At 47.3% G+C, this 23,705-nt stretch overlaps 1 long non-coding RNA gene across 1 annotated transcript; it reads left to right on the top strand.

Moving 5' to 3' along the window:
• Positions 1-534: 534 nt before the first annotated feature.
• LOC142496003 (uncharacterized) lies at positions 535-16,431 on the top strand. The gene is made up of 5 exons (XR_012801882.1): positions 535-972; positions 1,335-1,386; positions 12,724-12,828; positions 14,552-14,827; positions 16,369-16,431. It is a non-coding gene; the product is annotated as an uncharacterized LOC142496003 (long non-coding RNA).
• Positions 16,432-23,705: the final 7,274 nt, after the last annotated feature.

The following is a 23,705-nucleotide window of genomic DNA, read 5'->3' as shown; positions in this document are numbered from 1 at the left end:
GTTGGGAGGGGGTGGGACTGTAGGGATACTACCAGGATGAGATTCATGTTTGGGGTTTGTGCTGCGTTTCGCTAATAAGTTAGTGGCACACCCCACAAAGTAATCATTGAATGCATTTGCAATGTCAGTGGGGTTTGTCAGACAGTTTGGGTTGAAGAAGTCCAAATATGTTGTCTTCAGAGAGCTTGGTTTCTCAGCCCCCAATGTTCTGCCAGGGAACCTCCAAATATATGTAAAAAACAAAAACAAAGACAAACACAGACCTCTTAGATGAATAAAAGATATATGTATTAGGCTACAAGCCTCTATCCTTACTTACTGGTAAATAATTTGTAGTGCAGCAGCAGAAAGATGCAGGGGTGAGTTTCACCACAATATAGAACAAAGTCCCATCAATATGACTGCCCACAGAACATAGTATGTGTAGGCTGTGAGCAGTCCCAGACATAGGCTACAATGTTGCAGATCCCAGGCACCAGGCATGACTCCAAGCTAGGAACGTTCTAGTAGGTCATGTGACTGATGGGGTGAGGCCTTTGAAACAGCATGTTTTGCCCAAGAAGGGAAAGGTTTACACCCTCTGGCTATAAGAGGTGGGGACCCACCCTAGAGAGTTAGTTCTGTGGAGATCCTGTTCAAGGTGTTAGTGCAGGCATGGAGGTTCCTATGCTGCAGGGAGCAGGGCTATAGCCAGGTTTAAGTAGGGACCTGGGGCTGAGCCTACTCCATTCCTATCCAGGGTTAAGTTGGGTCCTGGGAGGAACTGCAGGCAAAGGGGGAACTGCTGCATGAGATGGATACTGAAAGCCTGTCCTGTCTATGCTGATCCCGCAGACAATAAAAGCAAGCATCCTGGTTTAAAAGTTCCTGGCGCCCTTTTCTACTTATTCTACTCCTCACTACAGCCTTGGCCTGGATCCACTGGAGAAGCCCTGAGACAAAGGTGAAACTGGCTACACTGCGCTGAAGCAGGTACAGTAGAAACCCTGTGTGCAGTGCAAGGAGGGACTGCATATGTGTACACCCTGTCTTCTGCAGCTGCGGGGATAGGGGTGTTACATGTGTTTAAAATATTTTTCCGTTCTCCCTAACTACTATGCTGCTCTAGGAAAACTGTATTTCTTTCCATGGGCATTCTTTTTAAAGTACATTCATTAGCTAGTTTTTAATCCTTTAACTTTTCTACTACAATATACAAAAAATTAGATTGCACAAACTATATATGATTTGTTTGTCCTTCATCAAGGACTTCATCTCTTTACTCCCTATAACCCCTTCTATTACCACATATAACCACTCTCCACATATAACCATTCCCTATATCTCCTATTCAGGGCCGCCAACAGATTTACCGGGACCAGGACTACAGTTTGGACGCCCCCCTGTGTTGGTGGTCTTGCAAGCCCCCTCCTCTATTTCTCTTCCCCCCCCTCTCTCCATGTATTTCTCTCCCCCCTCCTCTCCATGTATTTCTCTCCCTAACCCCCTCTCCGTGTATTTCTTCCCCCCCCCCTCTCCATGTATTTCTCTCCCCCCCATTCCATGTATTTCCCCCCCCCTCTCTCCATGTATTTCTCCCCCCTCTCTCCATGTATTTCTCCCCCCCCCCTCTCTCCATGTATTTCTCTCCCTCCCCCTCTCTCCATGTATTTCTCTCCCCCCCTCTCTCCATGTATTTCTCTCCCCCTCCTCTCTCCATGTATTTCTCTCCCCCCCTCTCTCCATGTATTTCTCTCCCCCCCCTCTCTCCATGTATTTCTCTCCCCCCCCTCTCTCCATGTATTTCTCTCCCCCCCCTCTCTCCATGTATTTCTCTCCCCCCCTCTCTCCATGTATTTCTCTCCCCCCTCCTCTCTCCATGTATTTCTCTCTCCCCCCCCCTCTCTCCATGTATTTCTCTCCCCCCCCTCTCCGTGTATTTCTCTCCCCTCCCCTCTCTCCATGTATTTCTCTCCCCCTTCTCACTCTTACACCCTCTCTTCCCCCTCTCACTCTCAGTTATATGGAGGAATAGAAAGAGTTATAGGGATGGGTTATATGGATCAATAGGAGGAGTTATAGGGAGCGGTTATATGGAACAATAGGAGTTATTAGGAGTGGTAATAGAGAGCAATAGGAGGAGGTATAAGGTGCAGCTATACAGAGCAATAGGAGGAGGTATAGGGTACAGCTATACAGAGCAATAGGAGCAGTTGCAAGGAGAACTTATATTGAGCAATAGGAGAATATATGGGGATGAGTTATAAGAAGCAGTAGGAAGATTGATAGGGAGAGGTTATATAGATCACAATGAAGCACTGTTGACCATCCCTGCCTTAGGAGATATCAGCCTTGTTCATGACTTAGGCCGGGGCCATAGAGGTGTGGGGAGAGCGGAGGCGCGCTAACGCTGAGGCTCGCCTGCTTAAGTCAGCGCGATTCCACGGACTTGCAGGCGAGCCAGCGTGCGCGAAGGGAGCCGGGAGGAGGTGGTTGGAGGCGGGGCAGTGACGTCGCAGGGCCAATCGCCAGCGACGCACTGACGTCAATGTCACGGCGCCGTGACGTTGACGCTGCTTAAGGCTGATTGGATGTTTTCAGCCGACAGCGCGCTGAAAAACAGCTTGGTGCTCGGCTGAAAACTCCAAAGCCTCCGCACGCCTGCGGACGCTCGCGTGAGCCCCCTCTCAAGGCATCCTCATTGAGGATGCAGGGGCTCAGCGCGGAGCGTCCGCACGCCTCAGCGCTGCTTGTCCTTCTATGGACGCAGCCTTAGCTTCCCACTGTATGGTTTTCTTACAAATATAATTTTTATATGTCGTGGTCAACGAGGGATCCTCTATCAGGCCATTAGGTGGTAAGCACCTTTTTAACCTCTTCGGTATCTCTGTACTCGAAGCAGTTGTTTGGGGGGATCGCAGGGAGTTGGGGAATGTACTGTAGGGGAGCGGAAGTGCCCAACGTGACAGAGCGGCCCGGCGTGGGACAGTGCAGGAGGCAGGCCAGCAGCTGGGGAGATGCCCAGTCCCGACCAGCGCTGGTCAGGGCCCCCCGCAGCCACCAATGGAAGTGTGTATATGTATTTGGGGGAGAGGGGCTAGTGTGTGTGCATTTTGGGGGGGGGGTGGGGGATAGTGTATCTACTATATATTTCTGAAAGTGTCCTATGTGTCCGGGTCTGTATGTGTCTCCCTGTGTCCCTCCCCGTGTCCCTAGCGGCAATCTCATTGGACCTTGGGCCAGGCCAATGAGATTGCTCCCTTGGGCCGCCCGCCCACGCACACCTCTCATTGGCCTGAGGCGGAGTGAAGGGCGCGCGCGCGCACACACACACACACACACACACACACACACACACACACACACACACACACACACACACACACACACACACACACACACACACACACACACACACACACACACACACACACACCACTATACACACACACACACCACTATACACACACACACACCACTATACACACACACACACCACTATACACACACACACACACACATCACTATACACACACACATCACTATACACACATCACTATACACACACACACACACACACACCACTATACACACACACACACACACACCACTATACACACACACACACACACACACACACACACACACACACACACACACACACACACACACACACACACACACACATCACTATACACACATCACTATACACACACACACACACATCACTATACACACACACACACACACACACACATCACTATACACACACACACACACATCACTATACACACACACACACACATCACTATACACACACACACACACACACACACACACATCACTATACACACACACACACACACACATCACTATACACACACACACACATCACTATACACACACACACACACACACACACACACACACACACACACACACACACACACACATCACTAAACACACACACACACACACACACAAACACACACACACATCACTAAACACACACAACCCCCCCTCACACACACGGCGCTCACAGTGTTAGCAGCACATCACCGCTCTCTTCCCCACCGGTCCCGGAGGCTCCGTCTCTTTCTCCGTCTCTCCCTGTTTCCCGCGCTTTCACCCCCCCCTCCACGTGGGAGCTGCCGGACGGGTGAGGGAGCTGCCGGACGGGCGAGGGAGCTACCGGACGGGCGAGGGAGCTGCCGGACGGGCGAGGGAGCTGCCGGACGGGTGAGTGAGCGGCCTTCACCTCCCCTCACACCTTCCCTCACTCACTTCCCCTCCACCCCCCCCCCTCCCCGGCGCCGCTACAGTCAGCGGGGGAGCGGAGTGAGCGAGCGCGCGCCAGGGACACAGCGGGGGAGCGGCCACAACACGCTGCCTCCCGCCTCAGATCCACGTGGGAGCTGCCGAACGGGTGAGTGAGCGGCCTTCACCTCCCCTCACTCCACTTCCCCTCCACTTCACCTCCCCTCCACCCCCCCCTTAACCTCCCCTCCACCCCCCCCTTAATCTCCCCTCCACCCCCCCCTTAACCTCCCCTCCACCCCCCCTTAACCCCCCTCCACCCCCCCCTTAACCTCCCCTCCACCCTCCCCCTTCACCTCCCCTTCACCCCCCCTTCACCTTCCCTTCACCCCCCCCTTCACCTCCCCTCCACCCCCCCCTTCACCTCCCCTCAACCCCCCCTTCACCTCCCCTTCACCTACCCTCCACCCCTCCCCTTCACCTCCCCTCCACCCCCACCCTTCACCTCCCCTCCACCCCCCCCCCTTCACCTCCCCTCCACCTCCCCCCCTTCACCTCCCCTCCACCCCCCTTCACCTCCCCTCCACCCCCCCCTTCACCTCCCCTCCACCCCCCCTTCACCTCCCCTCCACCACCCCTTCACCTCCCCTCCACCCCCCTTTCACCTCCCCTCCACCCCCGCTTCACCTCCCCTCCACCCCGCTTCACCTCCCCTCCACCCCCGCTTCACCTCCCCTCCACCCCCGCTTCACCTCCCCTCCACCCCCGCTTCACCTCCCCTCCACCCCCCTTTCACCTCCCCTCCACCCCCGCTTCACCTCCCCTCCACCCCGCTTCACCTCCCCTCCACCCCCGCTTCACCTCCCCTCCACCCCCGCTTCACCTCCCCTCCACCCCCGCTTCACCCCCGCTTCACCTCCCCTCCACCCCTACCTTCACCTCCCCCCCTCCACCCCCCCCCCTCCACACCCACCTTCACCCCCCCCCCCTCCACACCCACCTTCACCCCCCCCTCCACCCCCACATTCACCGCCCCCTTCACCTCCACCCCCACCCCCACCCCCCTTCACCCCCACCTTCACTCCCCCCTTACAACCTCCCATCTCCCCACCACCTCCCCCCCCCTTCCCACCTTACCACCACCTCCCCCCCTTCCCACCTTCCCACCACCTCCCCCCCCTTACCACCCCCCCTTCACCTCCCCTCCACCCCCCCTTCACCTCCCCTCACCCCCCCTTCACCTCCCCCCTCCCCCCCTTCACCTCGCCCCTCCCCCCTTCACCTCCCCCCCAGCCCCCCACCTCCACCCTTCCCACCTACCCTCTCCACCTCCCCTCCGCTCCGCCTTCACCTCCCCTCCGCCCCCCCTTCACCTCCCCTCCGCCCCCCCTTCACCTCCCCTCCGCCCACCCTTCACCTCCCCTCCGCCCCCCTTCACCTCCCCTCCGCCCCCCCTTCACCTCCCCTCCGCCCCCTTCACCTCCCCTCCGCCCCCCCTTCACCTCCCCTTCACCTCCCCTCCGCCCCCCCTTCACCTCCCCTCACCATCCCCCCCCTCACCACCCATCCTCACCTCCCCTCCGCCCCCCTTCACCTCCCCTCACCACCCCCCACCACCCCTCCGACCTCACCTCCCCTCCTTCAATGCCTTTCGTCCGCCCTCCCGCCTCTGCCTTTCACCCGCCCACCGCTCACACCCCTGCGCCACACAGGCGCCGCACGCACTCAACAGACACCCGCCACTCGACACACACCCGCCGCCTCTCACCCACCCCACACACTCGACACACACCTGCTGCATCCTGCCCCTACGCAACAATATCACTGACCAGCTGTCACCCGCACTCGCCACACACCCGCCGCCTCACACCCTAGCAGGACCCCGACCCACAGCCAGCACTCACTACCCATGCGCCACCCGTACTGAACACCCACCTGCCGCCTCACACACGCTCACACCCTAGCAGGACACACGCCTCACATTTTCACATCACTTATGTCACCAAAATATACATTGTACTGTGTGTGGTGTGTTTACAATAAACCATTTTTATACAACATCGTATTACATTTTCTTCCATCTTTCTTTTCAACATTATTATCCAACCTTTCCAACAAATAGTCACCTATTGTTCCACCATTTATAAATAATACTACCTATTACGCATTTACATCCCGGGCAACGCCGGGTCTCTCAGCTAGTATAAATATATAAATAGTTTATGTGTATCACAACCAATCTGTTTTTTCTTTCTCCTACAAACCCTTTAAAGTCCAGAGTGTGGTTTAAAATGCCTAAGTATTGTTTAAACTTGAAGTTAGCAGTGGAAAAAGGCACATGGCAAAAGAAGAAATTCAAATCTACTGATAATATGCTCCTAATCAATTCAACCAGGTAACCAAAGGTAGTGTGATCTGGTTTCTGTTACTGCCAGTGAGTCAAAGATGTGAGAGCTATTTTATTGCAATAAATGGAACAAAATGAAGTTCTATTATAAAGAACTTAGCCAGCGCCCGTAAGCACTTACATGTGGCAGCGGCCTCCTTGCGGCCGCCCTGCTTCCGAATCTCAGCGTCACTAATGTGATGTCACGTTGCGTTGCCATGGTAACGCGACGTCACGTCGCCATGCTAGCGGGACACCGTGCGACATTACGTTAGTGACGTCTGCGGCATTATCTGACGCCGCGATTCGGAATGACTAGGGGCGGCAGCAAGGAGGCGCCCGCCACATGTAACTGCCTTCTCATCAGGCCCGAGAGCGGGCGCCAAATATAAATTTTTACATCCTAGGCCCGGGCCTAATGGGAAATCCGCCACTGAACTTAGAATTTCGTTAGTATGTCTTCTATGTAAAAGACACAAGATGGAGGCTTACCTGTTATAATGTTACCTCAAATATCTCAAACAAAGTACAGGAGGGCCACAGTCATGCGGCGGGTTCCGTTCTAAGGACCCGCCGCAACGTGAAAATCGCCGGAAAGCGGAACCGGCAATTTTCGTTATGTGCGCATGCGCCGACCGGCAATGCGCCTTTCTACGCATGCGCAACATCGGCAAAACCCAACATTCTGCGCATGCGTGACCCTGGACCGGCCCGTTCTGCACATGCGCGACATCGGACCGGCCCGTTATGCGCAGACATGGCGACCCCCATGTCGGTATCGGCGGATCGCCGAGAAGCGGGGCCTTGCTGTACACTATAGGAGCAATGCGAAAGACAATCTAAATACAATAACTGATGCATGTTACTCTCTGAAGTCAACTTATTAACACATAATCACTGTTAATTATTTAAAATATCAGGTGAAGGGGAGATGGATCATTTTGTGCTATTCCAGAGTAATTGGAAGCCAGAAAGACTAGCAATACATCACAAAGAACTTAAGTCTCTTTCATACACTTTACAGACACAAGCAAATAAAACGTGTCTGCCATAATCTCCAGCTTTAGCTCCATTATAATATTTTGTAAGTACATTTTTACATCGTGATGTGTCCCCCTAGTGCTCAAAATGTGAATTTAATCAGAATTTAATTCCCCAATTCACTGGGCGCCCTTTTTTATAATGTAGCCTCACATATTAAACATCAAGGAACTGTACAAAAATTGAGAGAAAAAAATATAAATAAATCCTTATTTTTTTTTCACAGGAGTTAAGACGTAGACATCTTGGATATTTTATGTTGCGAGGCTGCAGTATATTGAGATTCCTAAGAGGTAAGACAGATTTAAGGATATATAGTAACTGATTGAGATAACTGCATGCTTGGTGGTTCTTAAAATTGCAGTAATAGGAATCAGAACTTGAATGGTAATAACTGCCATTCAAGTCAATGGCAGGTAACCCCCTTGCCCTAAAAAACTTAACCCCTTCCCCCCCAAGCCTTAAACCCTAATCCGAACAATAATCACCTACCTCGGCCCGAAACAGCCAGCAGCTAAAAGCCACTTTCCGTGATCGCACCTGGTTACCTGAAATGCATTCGCGACACACAAATCTCGCAAATGTTACAGGATTTGTTAACACACAATGCTGCGTTGCCGCTGGCGCAGCGTTAAGTGCGCAGTTTGCTGAGGTTCCACCGAAACACATGGAGCTTCCAGTAACTTTGCGCCATTTTGCAAGGTAATCACACGATGTTGGGTGCTGCCGCGGGGTACAGTGACAGGCGCGATACTGTCCGATACATCAGTACTGTATGTTGGTATGTGATTATTCATGTCCTGACATGTGTCGCATCTCTTCTTAGTATTAGTATGGAGGGCATCATGTTAAATTATAGGTACAAAGTTCGGGGGGGAGCACCCTGATAAAGCACTTCGGGGTGAAACACATAGGTGGGTTACATGCCTCTGTTTTTTAATGTGACCTAATAATTTTTTCATTTTTATGGGAGCGCACTTTTTCTTTTTTCATTTATCCCACTTGTAGGGCTTTTTTTTATATTAATCTCTAAATTATATGTACATAATTAATGTTGCAAGTGCTCATGAAACACAAATAAAGGTACACTGATAAAGATACATACTTTCTTCCCTCTGATCATTATCCTCTTATCTCCCTATTATCACACACACATTTCATCAATTATATACTGAGTAAGCAACTATATATATATATATATATATATATATATATATATATACAGTGTTCGACAAACCTATACATTTGCACGCCCCGGGCGAGTGGATTTAACATCGTGGCAAGCTCCTATTGGCCCAAACAGCACACGTGTGGTACTAGGTGGCGAGTAGATTTTTTTGTTCGGCGAGTAGATTTTTTGGTCATTTGTCGACCACTGTATATATATATATATACAGTGTTCGACAATTAATGATAACCACGCGCCCATGGCATGTGGATTTAGGCCGCTGGCGAGTGGATTTAGGCCGCTGCTGCGGCTCTATGAACTCTCCTGCTCGCGCCAATTTTTTTTCCCCCATAATAAATAAATAAGTAATCCCCTTCCCTGATTGGCCTGACACGAGGAAGAGGGCCGGCTTGCTGCCCGGGGCGGGATGTAGGCTGGGGGGGGGTCCCATTGCTGGGGGGGGGGTCCCGCGGCTGCTGACCATTGCTGGGGGGGGGGGTCCCGTGGCTGCTGACCATTGCTGGGGGGGAGGGTGTCCCCATTGCTGGGGGGGGGTCCCCGCGGCTGCTGCCCATTGCTGGGAGGGGTCCCGCGGCTGCTGACCATTGCTGGGGGGGGGTCACCGCGGCTGCTGACTATCGCTTCCCCTCCGTCCCACGCTCCTTTGGCACCCGCGCGGGCAGGGTAATAGGAGCTGGGAAGAAGGGAAGCAGTCTGGGCGGGAGGTAGAGGGAGGGGGGAGCGCGCGCATGCGCTGGAGGGGGGGGGGGCACGTGGAGTTCCCGGCCACGTTTCCCATCGGGGAGGTTGGTGTGGCCGTGCGGCAGGGAACCGATATCCCGTTGGCCCCGATCCCCCCGTAACTAATGCCGACCCCTACTAATGTCTGGCTGCCTGACCTCCCCCTGACTCCCCTCCTGGCTGCAGCCTATGCGCACGCACGGCTTGCAAGTTGCCACGTGAGTGTTTGTGTGTGGGTGTGTCTGTGTGTGTCTGTGTGTGTCTGTGTGTGTCTGTGTGTTTGAGAATGTTTGTGTGAGTGAGTTTGTGTGTGGGTGTGTCTGTGTATCTGTTAGCGTGAGTGTCTGTGTGTGTGTTTGAGTCTGAGTGTATGTGTTTGTGTGAGTGAGTGTTTGTGTGTCTGTGTGAGAGAGTCTGTGAGTTTGTGTGTGTCTGTGAGGGTGTGTCTGTGAGTGTGTCACCCTCTCACCCTCTCCCTGTGTCACCCTCTCCCTGTCCCACCCTCGCCCTTTACCTGTCGCCTTCACCCTTTCCCTGTCGCCCTCACCCTTTCCCTGTCGCACTCTCCCTGTTGCTCTGTCGCACTCTCTCTGTGTGTGTGTTCTCTCTATCTCTCTGTGTCTCCCTCATTTTCTCTCTGTTTCTCTGTGTGTCTCTCTTTCTCTGTGTGTGTGTCTCTCTCTCTCTGTGTGTCTCTCTGTGTGTGTGTGTGTCTCTCTCTCTGTGTGTCTCTCTGTGTGTGTGTGTGTGTCTCTCTCTCTCTCTCTCTCTCTCTCTCTCTCTCTGTGTGTCTCTCTGTCTCTCTCTCTCTCTCTCTCTCTGTGTGTGTGTCTCTCTCTCTCTCTGTGTGTCTCTCTCTCTGTGTGTCTCTCTCTCTGTGTGTCTCTCTCTCTCTCTGTCTCTCTCTCTCTGTGTGTCTCTCTCTCTGTGTGTCTCTCTCTCTCTCTCTCTGTGTCTCTCTCTCTGTCTCTCTCTCTCTGTGTGTGTCTCTCTCTCTCTCTGTGTGTCTCTGTGTGTGTGTGTGTGTGTGTGTGCCGCTGTGTGTGTGTGTGTGTCTCTCTCTCTGTCTCTCTCTCACACTCTGGATCTCTTATTTACCCTATATATATATATATATATATCTTAACTGCCCTATACTACACCGAAATAACCTACACTGCTTTATTCCAGCTCTGACTCAAGCTTCACACGGAAGGCATCGGAATCCCCCCTAACCCAGAAGACAGGTAGGGAACACCCCCCTCCAATGTATAACATTGCGGGAATGCGGGTACCTGGACATTGAGGGACTGCGGATCAGGTAAGATCCCAGGCGGGATTGCTGCTTTAGATTTTGTGACGCGGGGGTGTCCAGGCACTGGTTATGGGGTTCAGGAACATTTACACACACACGTAACAAGGACTAATTGTAGTATAATGTAATACAATAAATAAACTAATGTCAAAAACGAATGTTGTTCTTACTATGAATTTATTCATTTTTTTTTTAAGTGGGCCTGGGGGTGGGACTAGGGCGGGTTTGGGGGCGGGACTAGGTGGCGAGTAGATTTTTTGGTTGGGCGAGTAGATTTTTGGGTGATTTGTCGAACACTGTATATATATCACACGCACGCACACACACAACACACACACACACATACAGTTTGTCTAGTTACACTACACTATTATTGCTATCATTATAATACATGATTTACTTCCTTACTATTACTAAGAGTGCTACTGATTAGTACTACAGATTATTATTATTATAATACATATTTTACTAATAGTACTAATTATTATTATACATGTTTTAATTACTTACTATTAGACTGGTGAGGGGGGGGAGTGAGAGAGACTGGTGCGTGCAGGGGGAGTGAGAGAGTGCTGGGGGAGTAAGGGAGAATTAGAGGGGGAGGAAGAATGGGAGGGGGCGTTAGAGAGACTGGTGGGGGAGGGGAGAGTGAGAGTGGTGGGGCGCATGGGAGAGAGACCTGGGAATGGAAGGGGGGAGTGAGAGAGACTGGTGGGCAACGGGGGTGAGAGACTCGGGGAGGGAGAATTGGAGGGAGGAGTAAGACTGGCGGGGGGGGGAGTGAGAGCCCAGTGGGGGGAGGGGGGAAGTGAGATGGTGGGGGGGAGGGAGACTGGGAGGGGGACTTAGATAGACTGGTGGGGGGAGGAGGGAGTGAGAGAGACTGGAGGGGGGATTGAGAGAGCCCGTGGGAGGCAGGGGGGAATGCGAGAGACTGGTGGGGGGAATGGGAGAGACTGAAAGGTGGGAGGAAGAATGGGAGGGGGAAATTAGACTGGTGTGGGGAGGGGGAGTAAGACGGGGGGAGGAGGGAGAGAGCCTGGTGTGGACCAGTGAGACTGGCGGGGGGGGGACGGCAGAGTAAGATTGGTGGAGAGAGGGGGAGAGAGAGAATATCTCCAGCTGCGACCGATTCACTTATACCTTGCGCGTCACTTGGAGCAGGTGGACCACTGATGCAAGGCAAAGAACGCGTTGATCTTTCCCGCCAAAACAAGGTGGTTTTCTATACCACCCCCTACTGGGTATAACAGCTCCCTACAAGGCTGAGATTATAGTCCGTGCGATGGCGCTCGCACCCTGAACAGCAGTCCGATTCCCTATGAGGCCACCCATAGTGCGTGCTAGCGATGCAGAGCGACTGCGCCGTTTTTTTGTTTTTTTTAAACGACAAACTATTTTGTATTTTCGTGCGGCGGCCGCGTCACGTAAGCGGTTCAGCCAATGAGGGCGAACCAGCCTGGTGACGCGTCCGCCACGCCTCTTCATCGCCTCCGCACCCGCTGGAAGCTGAGTTCACCCATCGCTCGGGGAAGAGGCGCTCCCACTAATGTCAGCCTAACTCCTCCAATTGTCCCATATAACTCCTCCAATTGTTCCATATAACTCCTCCAATTGTCCCATATAACTCCTCCAATTGTCCCATATAACTCCTCCAATTGTCCCATATAACTCCTCCCTATAACTTTTCCTGTTATACCAAATCCCTGCCCTATAGAACTCCTCCTATTGCGCCATATAACCACGCCCTATAACTCCTCTTATTGCACCATACAAACTCTGCCTATACTCTGGGGCCGGGGGTTTGCTGTAAATTCTTGTTGATGCCATACTTTTAATCAGTTTTACTATTTTAAGCATGAAAATAAGAAAAGGAATTTCTGAAGGTTCTGGAGGAGTTGGTGGGAACACAAATTAAACAAGAGGACACAGAGAATGTTTATGTCCCAGCCATGCCAAGAGGTAACATAAATACTGTATGATGTATTTTACAGTTCAACTGACCCTAAAATAGAGATGTTAATCCTGGGTCAATAAAACCCCATATATTAGGGTCATTTGCTCATATTTTGTGTCAGTTTGGGATTTGGGGAAGAGTTAGAAGGAACGGTTAAATCCAATAGGAGGAGTTGTACATGCAGTTATAGTGAGCAACAGGAGAATATATAGGGAGCATCAGGAGAATATATAGGGAGGAGTTATATGGATTAATAGGATGATTTATAGGGTGAGGTTATATAGATGAACAGGTGGAGCTGTTCAATGGAGTAATAGGAGGAGTTATAGGGAGAGGTTATATGGAGCAATAGGAGGAGTTATAGGGAGAGGTTATATGGAGCAGGAGGAGGAGTTATAGGGAGAGGTTATATGGAGCAATAGGGGTTTAGGGAGAGGTTATATGGAGCAGTAGGAGGAGTTATAGGGAGAGGTTATATGGAGCAGTAGGAGGAGTTATAGGGAGAGGTTATATGGAGCAGTAGGAGGAGTTATAGGGAGAGGTTATATGGAGGAGTTATAGGGAGAGGTTATATGGAGCAGAAGGAGGAGTTATAGGGAGATGTTATATGGAGCAGTAGGAGGAGTTATAGGAAGAGGTTATATGGAGCAGTAGGAGGAGTTATAGGGAGAGGTTATATGGAGCAGTAGGAGGAGTTATAGGGAGCGGTTATATGGAGCAGTGGGAGGAGTTATAGGTAGAGGTTATATGGAGCAGTAGGAGGAGTTATAGGGAGAGGTTATATGGAGCAGTAGGAGGAGTTATAGGGAGCGGTTATATGGAGCAGTGGGAGGAGTTATAGGTAGAGGTTATATGGAGCAGTAGGGGGATAATGTAATTGATAGAATGTTATACTTTAGGAGGATCATGTAACTCAGGGCTGTGCAAACTTTTTTGTCTGCGCCCCCCCTGCCTGCTCTCGTCCCCCCCCGCCACTTACCTTGTCTTGAGCATTTTCTGACGTCACGTCGTGATGTCATGTGACCCCACGTTACCATGGCGACATGTCATCAGATGCCGCCGGACACATGGTAAATGACACACAGAGGCCTCACGCGCTCCCCCGGCATTTTATATAAATGCTTTGAGGAAGAGCACAGGGCCTCTAAGTGCGGCGCCTCCACCCCAGACAATGTTGCGTCCCGCAGTTTGCGCACCCCTGATGTAACTGTTAGAATGTTACACTTTATGAGAACTGACAGAATGTTATATACTTTAGGAGGATAATGTAACTGACAGAATGTTATACTTGATGAGGATAGTGTAACTGATAGTTACAGTATCCTCCTAAAGTATAACATTCTATCAGTTACATTATCCTAAAGTATAACATTCTATCAGTTACATTATCCTAAAGTATAACATTCTGTCAGTTACATTAAAGTTTGCGCAGCCCTCAGTTTCTATATAGTTATTTATACTTTATAGTTACATTATCATCCTAAAGTATAACATTCTATTAGTTACATTATCCCCAAAGTGTAACGTTCTGACAGAATGTTATTCTTTAGGAGGATAATGTAACTGATAGAATGTTATACTTTAGGATAATGTAACTGATAGAATGTTATACTTTAGGATAATGTAACTAATAGAATGTTATACTTTAGGATGATAATGTAACTATAAAGTATAAATAACTATACAGTATACTTTATGTAACTATACAAGTATAATGTTATACTTTAGAAACCCTGAAGATGGATTCTCTGGAAATTCAGGAAGAGGTGGAGAGAGGGAGGAAGGGAAGAAGAAAAGGAGGCAATGGAGAAGTATGAGAGAACTAATAAAGAAGAGGGGGGGGGGGGGAAGGAGAAAAAACATAAAGGAAAAATCTTGAAGCAAGTGAAGATAAAAAAAAAAAGAGAACTGAATAAAAAAAACAAACGCAAAAAAGGGAACGTGGGAGGATGACAGAGAAAAAAGATGAGAACTGTTTGAGGATGAAGAAAAAGATACTAATGGGTATGAAATTAGACAATTATACGGTTCAATGCAAGACATTATTAATAAGTCCTGTCCTGGGACCTCTTCTCTTTTCTCTGTACACACTCTCCAGGTGACCTAATAACATCTTTTGGGTTTAAATATCACCTCTATGCTGACGACACACAAATATACTTTTCAACACCTGACCTTACACCTGCTATACAGACCAAAGTTTCTGAATGTCTCTCTGCTATATCATCCTGGATGGCCCTCCGTCGCCTTAAACTCAACATGGCTAAAACAGAGCTCCTCATACTTCCTCCCAAACCTGGCCCTACTACCTCCTTCCACATTACTGTTGGAACTACGATCATCCACCCAGTAGCCCAAGCGCGCTGCCTAGGGGTCACACTCGACTCCTCTCTCACATTCGCCCCTCACATTCAAAACATTTCTAAAACTTGTCGCTTTTTCCTCCACAATATAACAAAGATACGCCCTTTCCTCTATTGCTCGACTGCTAAAACTCTGACTCAGGCCCTCATTCTCTTCCGTCTTGATTACTGTAACCTCCTGCTGTCCGGCCTTCCTGCCTCTCACCTGTCTCCCCTACAATCTATCCTAAATGCTGCTGCCAGAATCACTCTACTATTTCCTAGATCTGTCTCAGCATCTCCCCTCCAGAAATCCCTCTCCTGGCTTCCAATCAAATCCCGCATCTCACACTCCATTCTTCTCCTCACTTTTAAAGCTTTACACTCTTCTGCCCCTCCTTACATCTCAGCCCTAATTTCTCGCTATGCACCACCCCGACTCTTGCGTTCTGCTCAAGGATGTCTTCTTTCTACCCCCTTTTTATCTAAAGCCCTCTCCCGCCTTAAACCTTTTTCACTGACTGCCCCACACCTCTGGAATGCCCTTCCCCTCAGTACCCGACTAGCACCCTCTTTATCCACCTTTAAGACCCACCTTAAGACCCACTTGCTTAAAGAAGCATACGAATAGCACTGTGAACATTCTGAACACATGATACATAAAGCTTGGCCCCCTGCAGACGCACTTACCAGAACTCCCTCCTCCTGTCTCTGTACGTTCTCCCTACTTACCAATTAGATTGTAAGCTCCTCGGGGCAGGGACTCCTCTTCCTTAATGTTATGTTTGTCTAAAGCACTTATTCCCATGATCTGTTATTTATATTATCTGTTATTTATTCGATTACCACATGTATTACTACTGTGAAGCGCTATGTACATTAATGGCGCTATATAAATAAAGACATACAATACAATACAATAAGGGTACCATAAAAATATGGAAACAAATAAACAGAAAAATGAAAAAAAATTCATGGCTGAATGGATGTCTCCAGCTAAGCACTATGAATCCTATAAAGTCCTTAACATGTTCTGCTACTGAATAAGTCGCTTCCTCAGCAGGGGAGGAGCATTAGAAAATCAGGATGCCCAGTGGCGAGCATATGCGTTCCATACCGTTTACTCAAAGCGCGCATGCGTACCAATGTATCGAGAGAGCAGCACCGTTTATTTAATGCAACATATTCTCTGTTATCTTACAGGTCAGACTGTAAAAAAGACAAGCAAAGAACATGTTGGTGGAAGAAGATTGTATTATTTTCCCAAAGTTTTTATTTTTCCAAATTTTTCATATTTCTCTAATTTACTTTTAATAAATATTTCATAATTTATAAAGACTGCCTGTGTCTGTTATCTGAAGTTTGTTAGCATTGAAAGAGTGTATGGGAATAAGCGGTGGGTTACATTACACAGAACAGTATAAAATGTATATCATTATACAGTAGCAATAGCCACAGAATACTGTGCATTGAATTTTGGTTAAAGATACACTCGCATCACCTATCATCACTGCGTCAGCTGCAAAACTCAATTTGGCAGCCATGGGTCGACATGCAAAGAAATTCTGAGGAATTGCACATGGTTTAGCTAGGTCACGAAAACATAACGCCTTGCTACATCTGTAGTACGTTTGCATGAGACTGGGGATTTATGACAGATTTCTAACAGGTATTTTAGTTTATGAACACAAATCACTAACCCAGGACAAGTTACAGGAGTTACATAAATAACAGCAATACAACAACACTTCAAATAATACAATAGTACAGCTACAGCACTGGCAGAACCTTTAGACATGCTCATTAGCATGGCTCGACAAATGATACTCGCCAGACAAGAAACGGGCTGGCCCCCCTAATGGCGTATGCTGCCTCTCACCCTTCTCTTCTCACCCACCACCTTCTGTTCTCACCCCCCTCCTCTCACCTACCTAGCTTCGGTGGAGGTGGGCAGCCGAGGAGAACGGCAGGCGGAGGTGGCAGAAGAGGACCACGGGAGCGGAGGAAGAAGGCAGCACAGGAATAAGCTCGCTGTGTGATGCAATCTCCCAGGCTGTAGCTGTTTGCATTGATTATCCAGTCCCTGCATTGGGGTTGGTGTTTGGGTTCAGGTTTTGGCAGTCTGTGGGCTGGGTCTGCCATTGGCTGCTTCGGTTTGGGTGACTCCTGGTTGTAGGTCTCGGGCACTGCGGGATGTGACACATGCACACTCCTCAGGAGCTCTGCCCTCCTATCATGTTACTGCCGGAGTGATGTGACCATCTACTGCTTGTCTCTCCACATGGGTATTAAGCTGTAAGATCCCCAGGACAGGAACTACTGTCTCCACTCATTACAGTACTTCTGTCTCTGCACTTATCCCATATCCCATCATTATATTCCCTGTGTAACATACTTGGTGGGTATAGGAAACCTTTACATACAGCTGTAGTGGATTAATTGGGCAATGTATTGTGTACTATTAGATGAGATGTTGTATTGCGAATCGCATGGTTACTTTTGAGTGATAGAAATCTTTTTATATGTAGATGTAACATGCAAAAGAGTGAATTGAGTTGGCACCTTGATGCTTAATTGCACTGGAAAAAAACTGAATCGGAGTCGGCATTTTGGGCGATAAGTGGCTTATGAACGCTTAGTGCATAGGCCCGAATGTATTTAAAATAAAATAAAAATTGTGTTTAAAGCACAGTACTGTTACAGCTAAATGTAACTAATGGCAGTGACCCGTGTTATTAAAAAAAAAGAAATGCAATTATCTTCAAATCAGATGTTGAAAGTATGAAAATGTTCCTTTGTTTTTAGGGCGATAGTAAGTTGTTTGCTAAATTGCAATGATAATATTCATCCATGTCTTATCACCATCTGAGCACCAATAATAAGGGCTAAAGAAAGAGATAAGGACAGCAAAACCCAGTGTAACAAGGAAAGTCCTGTTACCCTGGACTAGAGTTAATACATATACAGTATGTAGTCCAGTACTGGGGTTCCAGAGAGCCTAGATGTCTGTTTATCTGAGCTCCGGATTACGGCCGGCAGGATGAAAAGGGTCCAGGTTCCCAGCCACTATCTGGGGCCCTCGACGTTGTTAGTTGAGCAGAGGTGGGAGGAGCCGCTGTTGGCTCAGCGTTTGTTGAGCGGGAAGGCGGGGAAATGACGCGCAGTGTTGGTTTAGCGAGGGTTTGGGCCTTGCTGCGCAGGGGGATAGTGCAAGTCACAAAAGTGACAAACCCCCCAAAATGAAGAAGCATCAATACCTTTATTAGAGAGGACCTTTTCTCCTTTGAGTTAGAGGACTTTTGCCAAATTGTGGACACTGCTCACCACAAGTTACCATCCTTTTTTTAATTGCAAAATTCAATCATTTCATGAATACTTGAAAAAAAAAATATCTGAAAGAAGCTTTCATGATTTAGGCAATTTCATAGAAAAAAAATTGAAATTGCAAAATGTTTATCTTTCTGGCTTATTTCTTAATATATTTGCACAATTGAACCAGGACAGCATTGCAACCAAAGGCACATTTTCTCTCTGATTCTTGCTGTCAGTGCAGATGAACCTTGCTGAACAGTAATGTGAGCTGAGTTTTTAATCGTCCGAATACTTTTCTTCTTAAACACATATTTCTTTGGATTTTAATGTCAGAACGCGAGGACGATTTATTTTTAAGATGTTTATATAAATCTGCAGGGATTAAAAAAATAAAAATAAGGTTTAGATAGAAAAACAAAGTCACAAATTCCTATGCCAGCTGGAAAAGTCTGTTCCCGACAAGCTGACATTTTTGGGGTTTTACATTTTCGCAGAAAAGTCACTTTTTGTTTCTGATACATCTCCAAAAAAACATCCTAGGAATAAGTCTGTGCTATTTTCAAACGCCTGGGCCCTTAAGAGCTGAGGCTGCTAGTTATTTATGAAACGGCTCGTGTTGGAGCCCATGGGAAAGTGAATGACTTGTCTTGTCTGGTTTCAATCACCGGGTATCTTCCCATCTCAGAGCTCATGCGGCTAAAGTGTCTGCCAGTCCTTGGCAAACAATGGGACCAAACGCTTTGTGCTATCTCCCTCTAGTGGTAGTGACCTATACCACACTTCAGAATTTCAGTCGAAAGACCCAATATAAGAGGAACTTGCAGTACAATTTTTAAAGCTAGTTTACTTCTGTTTTTTCCCTCTTCAAAATGTATTTTCTGAATGAAGATGGAAATACAAAACTATAGGCATTGCTTACAAATAAAATCTCCTTGTTTTCCGCTGAGAAAGAAAATTATTTTGAATGATTGATATTGCTTTCTTGTACATTTGGGACAGTGGTTTCTAACCTTTTTTTGGTTAAGGAACCCTGGGGGTTATGCACTAAGCAGTGATAAGTATTTTAAGTGAGATAAATGCCTTTATAGCGTGATACTGTCTGCTATGAGATTCACAAAGCAGTGATAAGTGCTTTTAAGTGGGAAAAATGCAATTATAGCACGATATTGCACTGTTATCACTGCTTTGTGAATCTCACAACAGGCAGTATCGCGCTATAAAGGCATGTATCTCACTTAAAAGCACTTATCACTGCTTTGTGCATAGCACCCAGAAAACCCACTTATCACTGCTTAGTGCATGACCCCCCCTGAGTGAAATTCTGAGGAACCCCCAATCATCTCTAATAGCAACTCTGAGATCAGATGCATTGTAAATTCTTCTGTATTTGATACAATTTTCAAATGACCAGAAAATTAAAGGGAACCCGCTAGGGGTGCCCGGGGAACACAAGACCTCCTAGGAACCCTGGTTAAAAAATACTTAGAATAATTATTAGAGGAAAGCATCAAATAAAGACAGTTCCTATACACAGCTTCATCTCTATGGAATAATGTTATATGTACTGGTGCACCGGTTAACTATAAATCCATCATCTACCAGGAAGAACTCCCGAATATAGGGTGGTTACCACCCTATATCAAGGGTCCCCAACTCCAGTCCCCAAGACCCCTTAACAGGTCGGGTTTTAAGGATAGCCCAGCTTCAGCACAGGTGGCTCAGTCAAAGATTGAGTTTGTGATTGAGCCACCTGTGCTGAAGCAGGGACTGATTGAGCCACCTGTGATGAAGCAGGGATATCCTGAAACCCTAACCTGTTTGGGGGGTATTGAGGACTGTTGTTGGGCACCCCTGCACTACATAGCAAGGCCCACAGCAGTGTGTACTGTAGGTAAAAATAATATCAATATTTATTTGATCCAATATCAAATATACAAAAATGGCGCAAAGGAAAAAAGGGTGTTAAAAACAGCTACAAATACACATCATTAGCATCATGAGACAGGTATTACCCAGGTGTACAGGCAAAAAAAAAAACATATTCCTAAAATGATGTGAGTGTTAATAATCTCACCATGAATTCCTACATAGAATCCATAAATGAAACAAACCTGAACCCAGGTGCACACTAATTCTATGCCACTTGTAATAAACAGGTAATATAAAAGATAATGCCCAGTACAGGAAGTGAACATAGAAAAGTCTCATCTCTGCTGCACGTCAAAACAAAGGGGCAATGTTACAAATTATTAGAATAACGTGGAAGAAAAAACTTATTTTTTATTTTTTATTAATTACTGATAAATCAGAATTATGGATCGCACACCCAAATCAAAATGCCAATTGACAGAAAAAATATTAATCTAAAAAAGTGATAGCACGACCATCATGTTTAAAAGATATATGTCCCCCCTATGTCAATGTCTACATTTAAACCCTCTGGATTTATAGGGAGCGATTCACTAAGCAGTGATAACTGCTTTTAAGTACGATAAATGGCTTTTAAGACCGATACTGCCTGCTGCGCGATTCACTAAGCAGTGATAACAGTGCTTTATCGGCCGTAAAAGGCATATTTTCAGGCAAAAAAAAATGTGAAAAAAAAATACGTCCAATTGGGCAAAAAACAGCAAACGCTCCGTTTTTTGCCAGTCAGCACGATTCACTAAGCAGTGATAAGTGAATCAGACTTTAAAAGCACGCCAGATTGTTGCACCAGCTAAAGTTAATTGTATGGCAGCACTAGAGAGAGATATAAGTTGAGGGAACACACAGACACACTATACTTACCCCTGACGAAGAAGGAATACCTTCGAAACGTGTAGGGTTGCCGGGGGGGACCAGTCTTGTGTAACCACCATGAAACCGGAAGTGACGCAGTATGGCTGTGGATGTCGCGGGAACCGGGGAGAATTTCAAAGTGTCTTGGACTGGTCTATCCATGTGCTTTTACACTGCCTGTGTAAGTGTATCCTGATTTTATACATAAAAGTTGGCCTTTTCAACAAAACAAGCTTCGGATTCCTTCCTAAATAACGTTGAGGTGGGGGAGCTGTAAAGAAACCATTATGTGCCTGAACGCAGGCACTGGCATGTACTGTAAGTGCATATCTCACCATTTGTTGTACACACTCTGATTTGTGAACTTGCTTCACTATTGTGTGTTTCTTTCCCTTATTGTCTTCCCTTATGATGTGGCACCGCTGATCATCTTTGAGATACAAAACAACCAAGAATTGGGAACAGTTCTATTTTTTCAAGCTGCACCGAATTAGACATTTTACGTTTAGACACTTTAGTTAGAGCGCTTCCTTTTTTGTCTGTGCAAAAGAAATGGAGCCATGAAAAAAATCATTGTTTATATTTTTTTCACCACACAATTAATACAACATGCCGGCGGGTGTCCCCGGATGATACTCGCGGGAGTCCGGGGCCCTCGGGTGATCCTCGCGGGAGTCTGTGGGTCCCCGCTGGCCTGCGGTACCAATCGTGTGGCCAAAAAAACAAGACAAGCAATACTTTGAAATAAATACAGCCCACTTCCCGCCGCCCCCTAACACAGTACATTAATGGTCCAAATTAGTATTAGCCAGGTAATATATAATAGTGCATTTGTCCATTACACATAAAACATTCATCTGCAGAAATAAAATAAATAAATCTTGCACTCACCCCTGCCAGGCTGCCACGATGAAGGCCGTCCTCATCCTCATCACCGTCTATGTCCTCCGTTGCCACAAACAATACAATCAAAAATACAATCTAATGTCCCCTAACCCCTTATCACCTTAGCGGTTAGTAACCGCTATAGTAATTAAGGGGTTAACCCACCCTCTCCCACCACCCACCCAGGAGGCCTAACCACCCTCCCCAGCCAACTACCTCCACCCTTCACCCATTCATTGGTACAGTGGGTACATCATGCTCATATCATATGGGCATGATTTACCACTATAGCAAGAAATGGTAAAGGAATAAAAAAAAAAAACAGGCCCAAATAAAAACACATTCCTTTGCAAAATGAACACATTACTAATGCCAATCAAATAATTGAATGGCATAGTGGGTACATCATGCCCATATAATATGGTCATGATTTAACACTATGCCAGTCAATGGTCAACCTAAAAAATTAACAATCACCAGCAATATCCAATGCAATCAAAACAATCACAAAATAAAAACAAATAAAGTAAACAAAACAAAATTACCACCAATCAATCAAATCCAAAATAAAGACCAAAATAAACAATTAAAACACCAAAACAAAACCATGAATAAATAAAATAAATATCTAAATAAACTGCATCATTCAAAAGTCAAAAAATAATCCAACATTAAAAAGCAAACACCAATCATAAGCCAGAAATAAACAATTTAAAACACCCGCAAAAATGCCATCAAAATGCAATATAAATAGCATACAAATTTAAAAACAAAGAACCAATATACATTTAAAATACATACAAGCATTTGCCAAAACAACGATTGCTTCTTACTGTATGTACGTATGTATAGACCTAAAGGGCAAAACATAAATACATTGCATTGAATGTGTAAAAAAAAAATGCAATCACAATAAAAATAAAATAAAAAAAAACCTGTAAATGAAAAATTACATACATTCAATTTTTTTCTTACATTTAGATGTCTTCACCCTCCGATTCCTGTGGTTACTGCAAGTTCTCGAACCAATCCACGATCCCAAACAGCAACGGGCCACAAGTTAAAAAAAATCCAAAGTGATGTGAGATTCAGGGGGAGGAGAGGGTGATGTGAGGTTCAGGGGGAGGAGAGGGTGATGTGAGGTTCAGGGGGAGGAGAGGGTGATGTGAGGTTCAGGGGGAGGAGAGGGTGATGTGAGGTTCAGGGGAGGAGAAGGTGATGTGAGGTTCAGGGGGAGGAGAGGGTGATGTGAGGTTCAGGGGAGGAGAAGGTGATGTGAGGTTCAGGGGGAGGAGAGGGTGATGTGAGGTTCAGGGGAGGAGAAGGTGATGTGAGGTTCAGGGGGAGGAGAGGGTGATGTGAGGTTCAGGGGGAGGAGAGGGTGATGTGAGGTTCAGGGGGATGAGAGGGTGATGTGAGGTTCAGGGGGAGGAGAGGGTGATGTGAGGTTCAGGGGTGGAGAAGGTGATGTGAGGTTCAGGGGGAGGAGAGGGTGATGTGAGGTTCAGGGGGAGGAGAGGGTGATGTGAAGTTCAGGGGGAGGAGAGGGTGATGTGAGGTTC

Source organism: Ascaphus truei, chromosome 5, assembly GCF_040206685.1.
Source record: "Ascaphus truei isolate aAscTru1 chromosome 5, aAscTru1.hap1, whole genome shotgun sequence".
Classification (NCBI taxonomy): domain Eukaryota; kingdom Metazoa; phylum Chordata; class Amphibia; order Anura; family Ascaphidae; genus Ascaphus; species Ascaphus truei.
The sequence above is the reverse complement of the archived record's forward strand: the minus strand, read 5'-3'. Positions and strand labels throughout refer to the sequence as shown.